Genomic DNA, 16947 nt, shown 5'->3' with positions numbered 1-16947 from the left:
GCCTAACGAAAACAACATATAAGAAAGAAAAATCTACTACTTTGTCATAAACCATTAAATAGTTAGTTAGTTAGTTAGTTTAATTTGTTAATTTAAATTCAAGTTGGTTAAAAAACAGTGTAGTATTGGTTTCAGGAGCAGAACCCAGTGACTCATCACTTACATATAGCACCCAGTGCTCATCCCAGCAAGTGCCCTCCTTAATGGCCGTCCCCCATTGAGCCCATCACCGTACCCACCTTCCCTCCAGCAAGCCTCAGTTTGTTCTCTGTATGTAAGAGTCATTTGCCTCCCTCTCTGTTTTTGTCTTATTTGTCCCTCCCTCCCTTCCCCTATGTTCATCTTTTTGTTTCTCAAATTCCACCTGTGAGTAAAATCACACGGTATTTGTCTTTGTCTGACTCACTTATTTCACTTAGAATTATACTCTCTAGTTCCATCCACAAGGCAAATGGCAAGATTTCATCCTTTTTTGATTGCCGAGTAGTACTCCATTGTGTGTGTGTGTGTGTGTGTGTGTGTGTGTGTTTTTGTGTACCACATCTTCTCTAACCAGTCATCAGTTGATAGACATTTGGACTCTTTCCATAATTTGGCTATTGTTGATAGAGCTGCTATAAACATTGAGGTATTATATGCCCCTTCAAATCAATATTTTTGTATCCTTTGGATAAATACTTAGTAGTGCAATTACTGGGGGCGTATATCTTTTTGAATTACTGATTTCATTTTCTTTAGGCAAATAGTAGTAGAATTATTGGATATATGGAATTTCTATTTTTAATTTTTTGAGGAACCTCCACACCGTTTTCCACAGTGGCTACACTACTTTGTATTCCCACCAATAGTGCATGAGGGGTTCCTTTTTCTCCACATCCTCGCCAACAGTTGTTATTTCTTATCTTTTTTTATTGTAGCCATTCTATTGTACCAAAATAATAATAATAATAATAATAATAATAATAAAATACCTAAGAATAAACTTAACCAAAGAGGTGAAAGTCCTGTACCCTGAAAATTATAAGCCATTAATAAAAGACATTGAAGACGACACAAGCAATTGGAAAGATATTTCATGATCATGGATTGGAAGAAGTAATATTCTTAAAATGTCCATGCTACCCAAAGCAATCTACAGATCCAGTGCAAGCCCTATCAAAATACCAATAGCAATTTTCACAAAACTAGAACAAATAACACTAAAATGTATAAGGAACCACAAAAGACCCTGAATAGCCAAAGCAATCTTGAGAAAGAACAAAGCTGTAGGTACCACAATTCCAGATTCCAAGATATATTACAAAGCTGTAGTAATCAAAACATTATGGTACTGGCACAAAAATAGACACACAGCTCAATGGAACAGAATAGAAAGCCCAGAAATAAACCCATGATTGCATGGCCAATTATTTTATGACAAAGGAGACAAAAATATATATGGGGAGAAGACAGTCACTTTAAAAAATGGTGCTGGGAAAACTGGACAGGTACATGCAAGAGAATGAAACTGGACCACCTTTTAACACCACACACAAAAATGAACTCAAAACGGATTAAATATGTAAATGTGAGACCTGAAACCACAAAAAGCCTGGAAGAAAACACAGGAAGTAATTTCTCCGACATGGGCCAGGACATTTTTCTAGATGCATTTCTCTTTTATTTGACAAATATTGAGTCTCCAACAGATTGAATAAAGAAAATACTTTTATTTTCAGTAATTTTTTTTTCTCCACAAGTCATTGGAGATCCCTTCCTCTAGTCATGAGATGACGGAGTTAGAAGTGGTTTTGGACACTGGAGATTTTCAATACATTATTCAATTTCTCTAGAGTTCTGTTTCTTTGTCTTCTCAGTGAAGAGATTGATCTTAAATTAAGGGTTTAAAGTGGCTGCTCGGTTAGGGTCCAAAAATGAATTGGGGACAGTTGGCGGTTGTGCTCAGCAGTTGGGACCCGAGTGCTGCCCTTCCCAGTGGGACATGTTTATAAGCACACGTGATGTTCAAGGTATGTCAGCTTGTGACCTCCAGGCTGTGACTGTTAAACTTCCTTGTAGCTCTATGATTGACAGGAGAACATAAGATAATATGACATTATTATTATTATTATTATTATTTCTTTTCTATGAGAATTTGACCCCACAGGAGAGCTTTAGTTCTAACGTTTTTCAAAGCCCTGAGTGGAGGTGGACTTCGAGAAGCCAGGACTCCAGACCTGCTATCCCAGAGCTAACGAGAGCATTTCATCTGTATATGTTTTACATGTTGGGGTCCGTGTAAGGTTTCATGTCAGAAAGCGGGTTCATAGCAATAACTTTTTGAAAAGAATTGCTCTAAATGTTTGAAACCAGTATAGGTTTTCCTTTATCATGTTGCTAATATGTGGTTGGTCTGCCATGCTTGGTGTGGAAGCTCGTTTCACTCTGTTCCTATTTCCCCTGGAGACAATTTGCTCACAAATTTCACCACGCCACTCCATTCATGAGATTTTCCCCTAAATATAAATGAGGACTATGCCCCATCCGAAAAAATAGGAGAAGTAGGAGGACATTCAGACTAGGTCTATATGATTTTTATGGCCAAATAGCATCTGCGTAGAATTCAATGTGAGTTATGAATCAAAAACAAATGAATCGGGTGGGTCTTAGAAATGATCCCTGCCCATATATCTTGTACAAGCATCAAATTTCATTATCTTTGCAGGGCAGGACTTGGATAGTGTCCCTTCTTTCCTAGTAGGAGAAATTCTATATTATTTTTTTATCTGAATCTCTTGGTTTTTTTAAATTTTTTTTAACGTTTATTTATTTTTGAGACAGAGTATGAATGGGGGAGGGTCAGAGAGAGAGGGAGACACAGAATCTGAAACAGGCTCCGGGCTCTGAGCCATCAGCACAGATGCCTGACACGGGACTTGAACTCATGAACCGCGAGATCATGACCTGAGCTGAAGTCGGACGCTTAACCGACTGGGCCTCCCAGGTGCCCCTGAATCTCTTGTTTTTAACAGAGCTACCCATATGCCCACACTTATCTTTTCTCTCCACAGAGTTCCAAGCCCTGCGGCAGGCTGAGTTCTGTGCATACCGGGGGTTAAATTCGGCAAAAGAATAAAATCGAAATTAGGAGAAACAAGGGAAGGGAAAGGAATGGCCTGGGGATATCAGGTGGGACGTCTCGTATGTTTTCTTCCTGATTTCGCTCACAGATTGACCTCCATTAGACGCTGTGAGTCTTCACTGTGTCATATCAAGGGGTCAGAGTGACACCACCAGCCTAACGTAGTTCTTTGATCACGGAAAATAGGTGCTACACACTGGAGCACTGCTTTTATTTTTAGTTTGTTTACTATTTGCCCAACACTGAGTGTGGCAATTTATGTGCTTTATTGCATTTAGATACGATATGATATTATTTTTAGGTATTCTTTTTTTTTGGGGGGGGTATATGAGGAAATTGAGTCACAATGGACCTGGGCATTTGCCATAAGTCACAAAGCTAGTGCGTACCGCACAGTTCATCTCAGTTAATTGATTTCTAACTTGTGCTTATCTCTGGGGGACTTCTGGAACCATAGTCCTAAGCTATGTCCATACCGGAATGAAATGTGATATCTAATGATTAATGTGTTTCCATGCTAAGATTCAGAAACACATGAGGGAGAGCATGTGTGTGTGTGTGCGCGCGCGCACACACACACACACACACACACACACACACACACTTTCTTCTTGGTTGTGTACAAATAAAATCTCTTTGAATGAATCAATAGTTTGCCTGAGACCAAGTCATTGTGTTTATGTGTGTCTTGGCAGCTTATGCTCTAGAGACAAAGCACAATCTGTGTGACCAAGAAAGAAATTTGGAAGCTGTGCTTGGATGCCTGGCACTTTCCTGAGGATTTATCATGATTCCTCTCTCTGGCCAATCGTATCCTTTGTCCTTATTAAAAACTTGTGAGAATCTACTTCGTTGAGTTTTGTGATTCTTTTCAGCAATCCAAAAAAGCGTGCTTAGTACTGTTGACATTGGACTATTAAACTGGCTCCAGATTTGAGTCAAATGGCTAAAGCTTTGTTCTCGAGTCAGGAAGATAAGGAAAGAAGGATAGAGAACCTTTGACACAAAGCTGATTCCTGAGCCAGCCTACTTTGAGGACATACAAGCATTGAGATAATTAACTAGAGAGTCTTCTTGATGGAATTTAGAATAATCTATTCAGAGGGGGGAATAAGTGGAAAAGGAACAAAACGTAAACTGAGGATAAATCAGCAGTGATTAGTAAATACAGAATCAGTTACAGAGCTATCCAAAGTCCAGAATCACATTGAAACTGGTTGTTGCTTGGGTTAGGAACCAAGAAATGGTACCAACAAGAGACTGGAAAACGCCAATGGCCCACTGTTGTGATCCTTATTTAACCCCTAGTTACTGAAATAGCTATAAAAGTGAAATTTCCAAACAGAAGACTAGTAAAAGAGAGGATATTCTATCAAGAAGGTGTCTAATTTTATGGACAGATGTAGGCAGTTCCCAAAAGTACCTTAATGGCATTAGTTTTAATGTTTAATATTTCCCAATTTGTGTCTCTGAGCATGATGAACAGGAAGGGATTTTTGGTGTCAAATTATCATAGCCTTCATACATTGCAGAAATCTGGGAGACATATGAAAACTGAGTCTCTAAGACTCTCAGTAGGTGTCTACCTTCACCACTTACATGGATGCAGATTCCTCCAGTCCTACCCCTAAGTTTTCTAACGTGGATCCTGGATTAAAATGGGAATTCAAGCAATTTTCAGCATGAACTATTTCTCTTCTCCTCCTTCATGTTGATTATAAAATAGAATACCCTACTGAGGATGTTAATATGTTGAGAATATAAGCCACATTGGATTGGCCCCATGATGATAATAAAGCCTCATATAAGTTTATGCCTTGACTCAGTTTGTAATGATGCTGTAGTAAATAGTACTTCTCTGGTGTGGTGTGGGCTCCAAATGCTACATTACTATGAGAGGGAAAACTCTGGGAAGGAAGCTTTTATGGTCTTGCCAGTTCAGTGACGAAAATGGGATGGACTTATACGCAAAAGTTTTGTTTCCAGAACACAAGGAATAATATCTTTTTAAATAAGAAACAATATACTAGGTAGAGTACATCAAAAGGAAGTCTTTAGGTAGTTAATAAGGATGTAATGAAAAAGGAGGCTATGGATAGAGTGTCTATCAGGGTATTGACAGACAATTACTGAAGACTGAGTGGACTCCTTAGGCACGACGGGACGGTGGCATCTCAGCGCCATTTATCCTAGCTTTGATGAATTTTTAAAATCTGAAGGAATATGCAGAATACATAATCCTTTTAGAAGCAGATCCTATAAGATGGAGAATAGGGCTACAATTTTGAGTGGCAGTGATCACGGTTTCTTAGCACAACCCCCCTCTGGGGGAACCCCCCACCAGAGACCTTCACTGTTGTGTGGTTTTAATTATCTAGAGTTAATAAAGAAACTTCAGGGTGTCTTCTGGATAGCGGTGCACAATGTACTGTTATAATAAAAGCTTCCAATAAAAAATAAAAAAACGACGTGACTAAACAGGGGAAATAGAGTTGTGAGATTGGAAGACTGAAAGTCAAACTTGTGCCGGTAAATGAGAATTTATGAAGAGAAATTCTGCATGATGGTTGAATCACCCTGCCCTGCGTGTGTCATTAATACAGATGTCACACGAATGAGAACTATCTGCAAGTTTACTATTATCCCCCAAGTATGTTTCAATTCTCCTTCTTCTTGTATAGCTTAATGAAAAGAAACAGATTAGAAGCAATTTTGAAAAGCATTATCAATTGTTATATTGACAATACAATGTTTGGATCTAAAGATAAAGCTAAAACTGTAAAACATTTTTTTCTTAATTATAGGAGCACCATTAAGAATGAATGATCAATCCCGCTACAAAACGAAATGAAACAAAACAGGTTCCAACACAAATGAAGAAATGCTTAGGAATAATTTGGGCTGGAGCCCTGGACACATTTCACTCAAATAACCAACATTAAATTGTTTTACCTGCTAGGTCCAAAACTAAAATCAAAGCTTAATCGGCTGCTGTGGTGTCATTTCCCACATTTCAGGATTCTGCTAACCTTCATTCATAAAGTCACATGGAAGAAAACTTAATTACATGGTGTTCTGAATGGTCAGTCTTTATTAGAACTCTAAAGAGCTCAATCAATCACACTGAGGGCTTCAAATACCCACGCTCGGATGACGCACCAGGGTCAACAATGCCCACTTACATCTACTGGCATGTCCTTGACTATTAGCCAGCAATGGCCACTAGGATTTCAGATTATTAAGTTGCCTAAGACATCCTCCAGTTATATGCTCTTTAAGGGGTAATTGTTGGCTTATTATTAAAATGTTTTAATGTTGATTTATCTTTGAGAGAGAGACAGAGCGCAAGCAGAGGAGGGGAAGAGAGAGAAGAGAAGGAGACACAGAATCCCAAGCAGGCTCCAGGCTCTGAGCTGTCAGTACAGAGCCCAGTGTGGGGCTCGAACCCACGAATCATGAGATCATGACCTGAGCCAAAGTCAGATGCCTAGTAGACAGAGCCACCCACGAACTCCTATTGTTGGCTTATTATCGAACCTTAATCGAAACTGTACTTTTTTTTTTTTTACGTAAAACCATAAAAATATTTTGAGACTTTAAATACTGATCCATTCATGGATGATGACAGAACAATACTTCAGAAAGGAGGGCAACACAAAAAGATTTCCTCATTAAGCAGTGTTATACTAGTAGATTAATATATTCAGGAACGTGTAAACAGGGGTAACCATGTGAGGTAGTCACTGCATACACAAACAGTGGTAACTACGCTTTAAAATCCTGCCTTCAGTCCTTCTGATCCACCTAATCTCGGAGGTAAATGAAAAACTACTTTCGGCCAACTATCAAAGGATGAAAACAAGCATGCATGGTTTATTGATGGTGGCTTATGGGTGGAGGGTCGATATTTGATGTGAAGGGTAGCTACATTGTGACTGACTAATGGTCACTTTCTAATTGAAAACAGAAAAGATAAATACTAAGTATTGGAGAAACTAGATGATGATGATGATGATGATGATAGAAAGTTAAGAATTATGCCAATTATTGAGCCATAGCGAAAGGACTAGTAGCATGTTTTCGAACATAAGCCTCGTGTCATGAGTAATAAGCACCCACATTATGATTTTATGTTATAGGAAACATAATAGAATCAGAAGTGAGAATTATAAAGAGAACTGGAACCAACGAGTAGATGTCATCATCCATTCTTTGGAGACAATCACGAAGGGCTCTCAAAGACTGAAGGACACCAGGAGCTGTGTATCGAGAGGATCCAAACCCACTCACAGGTGGGAAGTGGATTAACATTGGCCCATTGCCCATGTACCCAGAAGGAAACTGAAGGGCCTTTACTGGGATAGACATTTATTCTGAATTTGGATTTGCATTCCCTGTAACAGTAGAAAAGGTATTAGACACCATCAGTTTTAAAGTAGAAATTTTGTTTCATTTGGGGCCTCTTGTTTAGATAACACCTGATCAAGGAACACATTCCCTTGCCAATGCTGGACAGCGATGGGTCACAAAACTTTCACACACGGTAAACTAACCATCTACGTCACCACCCGTCAAGGACCTGCTTACCACACTGGGGGCTGACAGTGGGTAGGAATGACTTGTGCAACTAAACAAACACGGCGAAGCAAAATGCCTGGTCTTAAGAGTAGCTCACTGTTGTTTTACGGCATTCTTTGCATTGTTACAGCCTTGCATTGAGTGGGCTTTAAGGAGGTCAGTGGGTCCTTTCAATAATCAGAAGACGTGGGGACACAGCTAATAAATGGAAATCCCAGGGTTTTAAATATTTTTTAAACCCAGAGCCATAAACCACTCCAGATATGCTTTTGAGAGGAAATGTGTGCCTTGGTTGATAGGAATTGATTATAGATCCTTTACCAAGAGCAGATTTGTTAGCTAGAAGGATGAGATATGAACATAGGAGGAAGTGAAAAGGGACTGGGTCCTCTGAATTGGAAAATGACACTGATCATGGAGATGTTAAATAGAACCACTGTGTTCTCCCTGGCTTCCCTTCCAGCTGCCCTGTTTTGAGTCATTGCTGAATCATAGTTCATTATGGATTTATATCAGTGATTGGAGTCCACTTTTCAGGTCCTAAAACAGAATGCCTTGACCCGTATAAATTAGATATCTTTTGGGCTCTGACTCTATTTGATATTCATGAATTTTATTGATGTTTAAAAAATCATAAAAGGCAATTTTCAACTTCTGTGTAAATTTTAAACATCTAAAATGCTAGTGGAAATGAAAACAAATTACTTTTAATATAGAACTCAAATAGTTTTTAGAGCAAAATGTCTCAGATCTATATTAGAGGTGGCTAAAAACTGTGTGCTCATTAGACGTGAACCATTCCTTAAATTTGAGTTCATAATTTTTCAATTGGAGATTTCAAAAGTAATGGATATAATATTGTTGAATTATGAGATCATTAGTACAGTAAGGCATTGTCTAATAATAGAGAAAATTATTGTCATAAATCATGAAACTACAGAAAACTTTGGGTTTATAGAGTACAAACAAAAACTTTAAAGATTATTTTTCAGAAGCCCAATTACAAAGACTATTTTTCTTAGTTTCCCATTCTCACATTATTTTTATTATTTTTTTATTATTTAAATATAGCTTAGCCAAAGACATTTTTAAATGGAAAATATTCCTTTTTATCCAGATGACCTAATATAGATTTCTTGCTGGCCTTAGGTACCTTTCAGTGTTTAAAAAAAATACATAAAATTAGGGGCACCTGGGTGTCTCAGTCAGTTAAGCATTCGACTTTGATTTTGGCTCAGGTCATGATCTCATGGTTTGTGAGTTCGAGCCCCACATTGGGCTCTTTGCTGTCAGCACAGAGCCCACTTCAGATCCTCTGTCCCCTTCTCTCTCTGCCCCTCCCCGAGTCGGGTGGTTTCTCCCTCTGTCTGTCTCTCCCTTCTCAAAAATAAACAAATACATATTAAGTTTTTAATACAATACAATAAAATGGAAAGTTTTCAAATTAAAAAAATGTAAAATTATCTCATGGCTATTCTCTGTTAGATGTGAATTCAACTTAACTCAGCATTTTATATCTCTGCCTTGATATAATTCTTACAAAATCTTTTCAAGTCGGATATTTTCTTTTTTTTTTTCTGGAGATTTTGATGTGAGGAGGCGGTGATGGGAAAGGATGTCCATGAAAGCGGTGGGCTTGAAAAGTGAAAAAATAAAACCCTTAAGCTTACAGTTGACATTCATTTTTTTTTCCCCGCCTTGGGCTCAAAATTGCTACGTATATCAGGCTCTGAAGAGAATAGACATGTAGAATGTATTTATAACATGTATATGTGTTAAGTAGCTGTGACTTGCAACTATATGGTAAATTTAAGCTGTGTACATAGTCTAAGTGTAGGTACGTGTTATACGATCCCCTAGAAGAAGCTTTGGATTTAATTTTCAAGCCTAACCTCTACACCCAACATCTCCGACCCATCAGGATTCTGTCGTGACCTTATTCAAAGCAGATTGATTGATGTCCTGTGGGGTTTTTTTTTCCAATAATGAGTTTCTGACCCAGAAATCAGATAAGCTTTGTAAAACTTGCTAGTGCTGTAGACTATGACTCTTCTTGCTGAGAAGAAAAAGAAAGAAAAGAAAAGAAAAGAAAAGAAAAGAAAAGAAAAGAAAAGAAAAGAAAAGAAAAGAAAAGAAAAAGAAAAGGAAAAAGAAAAAAAGTGTGCAAGAGCTTGGTGCAACGTCCTTGACTCTCATCGGATAAACTTTTGCAGAGGGCACGAGAGATGAGAAGCATTGTGTTTGCCTTCTGGGCCTTGTCTTATCAGTGTTGTCATGTACACCATTTGGACTCAATTGCTTGGAGCTGCTGCTAAAAATATATACAATGTGAATTTAACTCCAAAAGAGCCCTGCAAAAAGAACTGACAATGAGTGATGAGTGATAAAATGCACTTTTTTAGTATTTCCTTATAGGAAAATCTTTGGTAGGGGGATGAGGCGGAGGGACAGATGGTTCTTTCCATACTGGCTACTTTTCCTGTCAGAATTCCTGAGAGTTGAATGAATTCACATTTGAAAATACATTTTCACTCTCGGAAAAACAACAGCAAAACAACAACAACAACAACAAAAACCCTTTAACACACATGGTTTCAACCGTCATTCAATGTTAACTTTTGATCAGACACCATTCTGGATTCAGGTTTTTAACTGAAAGGTTGCTTAAGGTCTCAGATACAAAGAATATCACTCCAGAAAGAGGACTGGAAAGAAAGGAGCGGCAAAATACACTGAGACCTTTGAGGAAAGTTCAGAAAATGTAATTTTGCATTTCTTTAGCGTCCTATCCACCCTCTTCCAAATGAATTCCAGTTTACTTACAAAATTCTCCAACTGTGGGTTTCAGAACAGGTCAATGTTCCAGGTTTGGGTCTTAATAATTTACTATAGACATGCTTTTTTGGAATAGAGGTTTAGTCCCTCCTAATTTTTTTTAATGTTTATTTATTTTTGAGAGAGACAGAGTGTGAGTGGGGGAGGGGCAGAGAGAGACAGAATCCGAGGCAGGTCCCAGGCTCTGAGCTGTCAGCCCAGAGCCCGATGCGGGGCTCACACTCGCGAACCGTGAGATCGTGACCTGAGCCGAACAGAGGCCAAACCGACTCAGCCACCCAGGTGCCCCAGTTTAGTTCCCTCTTGAATCTGAAATTCCCTTCTGCAGGTGGTAGCCAGAGGGTGGCAGTACTGGGTCTCCTGAATGGTGGGGTCCTCCGAAGGTCTTTCGCACAGGTTCCTGCTCGCTGCCTCGGCACAAGTTTATTACCGCTTCCAGAAGGGAAGCACCTGTGGGTTTTCACTTATGGGTACTTGGTTCACACTCTAACAGGCTGCGGTCAGAACAAGGCTGGATTTCACAAGGGGAGTGTGGTTAATACACAACAGGCAGGTCTCGTCTTTGTCCTCTTCGCCTCTGCGTCCTTGCTGACGCCTCCTTCTCCGCCCCTTGTCCATCACATCCTGGTCATAGGATGCCCCTCCTTATTTTATTAGCTGGTGATTGTGACTCGTTGCCACTACTTTGTAACAGACAGCAGCATCCAGACATCTCATTTCCCAGGATCCAAAAGTTGAGGCTGAAGAGTTGGCTGTTATCTTGAGAGTATTGGCTCATCTATCATCTTAAAACCTAGTGTTATTCTGTGTAATTATTACGTATGATTAAAAAAGGCTCGCGAGTCCCTTGTGTTCTTATCACGGCCCTTCCTTTTTCCAAAGCCACCTGGGTTACTCTCCCTTCTCTGTCTCTACCTCATGTAGACATTCTACTCATAAAAGAAACACATATTTTACAAAGACCAACATATATTTGAACAAAGGAAGGGAACCATAGTGCCTTTGGATGCCATTTGGTGACAGAGGATGCCAAGCCAACAGGAGGCCATATCCAGCTACTGCCCTCGTTCGAGTGGACCTACCAGTAAGCTCCTCCCACATTTGTACCATTTTTGTATATTCTCCTGTAACAAAGGTAAAACGCTGTCAAGCCACATGACAAACCCACTGCATCCCCTGAGAGCCAGTGAGAAACAAACACCTCTTTCCATGATGAACGAAATGAGTGCCCGTCCATGATCAACGAAATGAGTGTCCGTCCATGATCAACGAAATGAGTGAGGGCTCCCTAGGGAGGCATCTTCACAACTTCCCACTGACGGCCATTTCACACTCCAAAGCATGGCGTCTCCCTTTACCATAAGGTACACACTTCCATCCCTCAGGCACACTTCTTAAAAATTTTTTAAGTTGATTTATTCATTTTGAGAAAGACAGCGACAGCATGAGTAGGGGAGAGGCAAAGGGAGAGGGAGAGAGAATCCTAAGCAGGCTCTGCACTGCCAGCGTAGAACCTAATTCGGGGCTTGAACTCACAAAACCGTGAGGTCATGACCAGAGCTGAAACCAAGGGTCAGACGCTTACCCAGCTGAGCCACCCAGGTGCGCCATCAGGCACTTTCTTTAATTCAGGAAGAAAGGAAGGGAGAAACATTTTTGTCTGTTGTAGGAAGCAACGGTGTATCAGAGTAGGATGGTGTGTGTGCCTACAGAGGTGGATATAAAATAGACTATGAACATACTACCCTTCCAAGCAGTTAACCTGCATTCAGTTCAGGACCCCTACAGCTTTGTTGGTCAGGGCTTGAGAGACTCAAGCTCCTGGGTTTGGAACCGATTGGATGAGGAAGAAATTATCAGCCCTATTGTCGATAAGGCTGGATTGGAGAACGTGTCTTGTGCACTGGTCACAACGGGATCCCCTGACATGCTCTTAGGAAATGACCGGACTGATCATCCCAGAATATCTGTGTTTGTAGGGACCACCCTGTTATAGAGCGATAGAAAATCCCATAGGGGATGAGACATATGAGCTGATTTTTTATTTCCAATGTGACCAGTCTGGAAAGTAATTCCTCCTCTAACAGGGAGAAACAGGAAGGGAGTAAAACGAAAAAGAACAGATGTGTCCCTCCCATTCATTTTCCTCCAAAGGAATCCATGTTTCCTCCCCTTTAGGGAACATGAGGAATAGGGGAGAAGCATTCTCCTCTTACGTGAATAGTTGCACAGAACTTGTGTTTTAAAATCACTTTAATATACTCTAACACACAAATACAGCTTCTTGGTGGTGGTTAAACTATAGGGCAGGTAAGAATCACCTGGAGCTTATAAAAGAATAGACGCCCCTGACCTCACTACACACTTAATACCTACTCCTGGGGTCCCCCTCTTTTTTTTAAAGCGAATGTAAGTGTTGGAGCCTCACCCTTTAAGAATGACTGCATTTGACCATTTAAGCCAATTCTGTTTTTTTTTTATTTTTATTTTATTTTTATTTTTTTTTTTAATTTTTTTTTTCTTTTTTTTTTTCAACGTTTATTTTTGGGACAGAGAGAGACAGAGCATGAACGGGGGAGGGGCAGAGAGAGAGGGAGACACAGAATCGGAAACAGGCTCCAGGCTCTGAGCCATCAGCCCAGAGCCCGACGCGGGGCTCGAACTCACGGACCGCGAGATCGCGACCTGGCTGAAGTCGGACGCTTAACCGACTGCGCCACCCAGGCGCCCCTAAGCCAATTCTGTTTTACTGTTAAACAGACCTTCCTGAGAGCATGAATTCTGCACCGTGGAATCACAGAGGAAGTTCTATCTGACCATGGGATCCAGCTTCTGCTTCTCAGGATGTTCCTTTAGTTGCATTGGTACGTGGTCATTAACATAAAAAATAGGGAAAATTTAAACATAGAGATGATCTTAAAAGTCAGAAAAAATGTTCGTTGTTCTCTAGTATTAAGTAAGCACAACATAGGAAAAATGATTCTCTAACTAGTGACTTTGCTTTCTGTCTGAATGATCATTATGTTCAATATGTTCTGTAACATATTACAATAACACATAACTGTAGTTATTTAGAGGAGCACTCTTCGATAGGAATTTCTGTGATGACAAAAATGTATTATGTCTGTGCTTTCTAACATGGGAACCTCCAGCCACATGTGGCCATTGAGTACTTGGATGTCCACAGTCCAAGTACAGAACTGAAGTTTTAACTTCATTTCATTGTAATGTATTTAAACTTAAATGTCTGTAGCCATGTTTGACTACTGGGTGCCATATTGGATAATAAAGCCATAGAGCATGTTGTTCGAAAGGAAAATAATTTAATGTCATATGGAAATTAAGATATAAGACAGATGAACATAAGGGAAGAGGAGCAAAAATAATATAAAAACAAGGAGGGGGGCAAAACATAAGAGACTCTTAAATACAGAGAACAAACTGAGGGTTGCTGGAGGGGTTGTGGGTGGGGGGATGGGCTAAATGGGTAAGAGGCATTAAGGAAGATACTTGTTGAACACTGGGTATTATATGTAGGGGATGAATCACTGGAATCTACTCCTGAAATCATTATTGTACTATATGCTAACTAACCTGGTGTAAATTAAAAAATAAAAAAAATATATAATTTTTATATATATACACAAAATTTTTAAAAAAGAGTTGAGATGGTATAGATAATATCAAAGTTCCTCACGCAACCAAGAAGTTTTGTACAAGGGAAGAGAAATTTAATACCAAGGTCATGGTAGACAATGTGTCTTGTGTGATTCACTGACCACTGCCCTACCTGGTTGATGAAATAATTAGTGTATTTCAGGGAGCGAATCAAAGAAGCAGCTTACAGGAAAAGCGCCATGTTGTTTTTGTTCCAAATACAGGAGCCAGTGACGAACTGTGTGACGATAGCTCCTCCTTGCGGTTCGGTGATAACATTTCAGGCAAGGAAAGACTAAACCAGCAGAGTAAAGGAGAATACACTAATCTCCTCATAACATTTCCCCTTCTTCCCAGAGTCTTCAAATGAAGGCCCCGCTTGTGCCAGCCTTCCAGAATTTAAATAGGCCTCTTCACACACAGGTTCTCTCACTCACTGGAGCCCACATTAGTGGGCGGAACCTGCTTGTGATTCCCCCGCCTGTGTTCTGGCTGAGGTTTTTGGATGTGGCACTTCAGGGAGTGACAGGCAACCTCAATGGACTTTACCTCAGAGGCAGCCATGAGGCAGCCTCCGAAGGTGGCTATTAACTTGAGACACTTGGCAACATACATCTCATGGTGTAAAGAGAGCAAACATATTAAATCCTCAGAACCTATTAACTGCAATACAAACACAGAAGTCTGACAACTGTGTATTCTAAACATGGATAGTGTCATGGTGTTGTTATTTGCTTATCTGACTGTATCTACCTATTTATTTTGTAATTCTACTAGAGAATGTGGGGAAGTAAGTTGAAGAAAGAAACACGGGCTTCCATATCAGGCAAAAGGAAATTGTTTTTCTTTATGGGGGCTTAACCGACATAGAAGAAAATGGATTGCTTTAGGGGCGCCTGGGGGGCTCAGTCGGTTAAGTGTTCAATTTTGGCTCAGGTCATGATCTCATAATTCAAGGGATGGAGCCCTGCATCAGGTTCTGTGCCTACAGCTCAGAGCCTGGGGCCTGTCTCAGATTCTGTGTCTCCCTCTCTCTCTGCCCCTCTCCTCTCCTCCTGTATCTCTCTCTCTCAAAAATAAGTGAAACATTAAAAAAAAGAAAGAAAGAAAATGGATTGCTCTGAAGCATTCAGTCAGACGAGTTTTGACAATTGTGTAAAAATATGCAACCACTTGCCAAAACAAGGTGATGGACAATGTCATCAAGCCAGAAAGTTCTTTCCTGCTCCCTTCTAGTTCCTGCTCCTTGCCCTAGGCTATGGCTTCCTAGCCCCAGAGACTAGCCTTGTCTGTTTTCAGAGTTCAAATAAGTGGACCCCTGCACTATTTAGTTTACATGTCAGGTTCCTTGGGCTCAGGGTGGTGTTTTGTGTTTCATCCCTGTGGTTCCGTAGGTCAGTAATGCATCCCTTTTCATTACTGAGTAGGGTTCCATTCTATGAACAGGCCACCATTTGTGTCCCTATTCTCTTTCTGGACATTTGGGTTGCTCCCAACTTGGCACTAGTTTTTTTAAATGATGCTGTGAACAATCCTATGCACACTTTTTGTGTGTATGGCTGTGTATTCCAGTATATAGCTCCCATTTTTGTACATTTTGCTCCAGTAAATACATAGAAATGGTGAATTTCTGAGTTGCATGGTAAAGACATGTTCAACTTTGTAAGAAACTGCTGAAAAGTTTGCCACAGGAAGACTCCATGCCCAGGTGAATTCTGCCAGCCATTTCTTAGGTGTTCTATGCATATTCAGGACGCCAGTGCTCTGTCAGATACACGCATCACTAAGAACATTCTGCAGCCTGTGGCTTGCCTGCTCGCTTTATTTATGTCCTTTGGTGAATGTAACCCTTAAATTTCATTAAAGTCAAATGTATTATTTTTTATCTTTTATGAGTGATATAAGATCGCTATCATTTCTTACCTAAACGTTTGATAGAATTCACATGTGAAGCCATTAGGGCTTGGCATTTTCTTTGGGGAAGGTTTTTAAACTATGGATTCAACGTCTTAAATAAATATTGGACTATTCAGATTCCCTATGTCCTCTTCTATCAGTTTTGGTCATTTAACTTTTTCAAGGAATTTATTTGCCCACTCCATTGAAGTCGTCGACTTTATTGGCATAAGGTTTTAAATAACTTTGAGGTCCTTTTAATGCTTACAGATTATGTTATAATGTCTCCCATTTTATTATTGATACTATAATTTATTTTCTATTTCTTTTTTTTTTTTTTAGTTTATTTATTCTGAGAGAGAAAGAGATACAGAGAGAGAGGGAGAGAACAAGCAGAGGAGGGGCAAAGAGAAGGGGAGACAGAATCCCAAACAGCCTCTGTGCCGTCACTACACAGCCTGATGCGGGGCTTGAACTCACAAACCACAAGATCGTGACCTGAACTGAGATCAACAGTCAGATGCTTAACCAACTCAGCCACCCAGGTGACCCTCTGTTTTCCATTTCTTGATGAAACTAGTGAAGCACTGATTAGCTTACTAGTTTTTTCTAAACACAAACCTTTTTATTTTGCGGATTTTTTTTCTATTGTTTATCTGCCTCCTAGTTCACAAAACCGCTCTTACTCTCGTTATTTTCACTCTTCTTACATCGAGTATACTTTGCTCTTCTCTTTATAGCTTCTCAAAGAAAAGCTTAGATAATTTATTGCAAGCACTTTCTTGTTTCCAGCACAGGCCTGTGGCTATAATTTCTCCCCTTTAATCACTGTTCCAGAGCACAATTTTTGATGCGTGGTA

Source organism: Lynx rufus, unplaced genomic scaffold (genome assembly GCF_022079265.1).
Source record: "Lynx rufus isolate CCGP_SWC_20201006 ecotype Redwood Valley unplaced genomic scaffold, mLynRuf1.p SCAF_2, whole genome shotgun sequence".
Taxonomy (NCBI): Eukaryota; Metazoa; Chordata; class Mammalia; order Carnivora; family Felidae; genus Lynx; species Lynx rufus.
The sequence above is the reverse complement of the archived record's forward strand: the minus strand, read 5'-3'. Positions refer to the sequence as shown.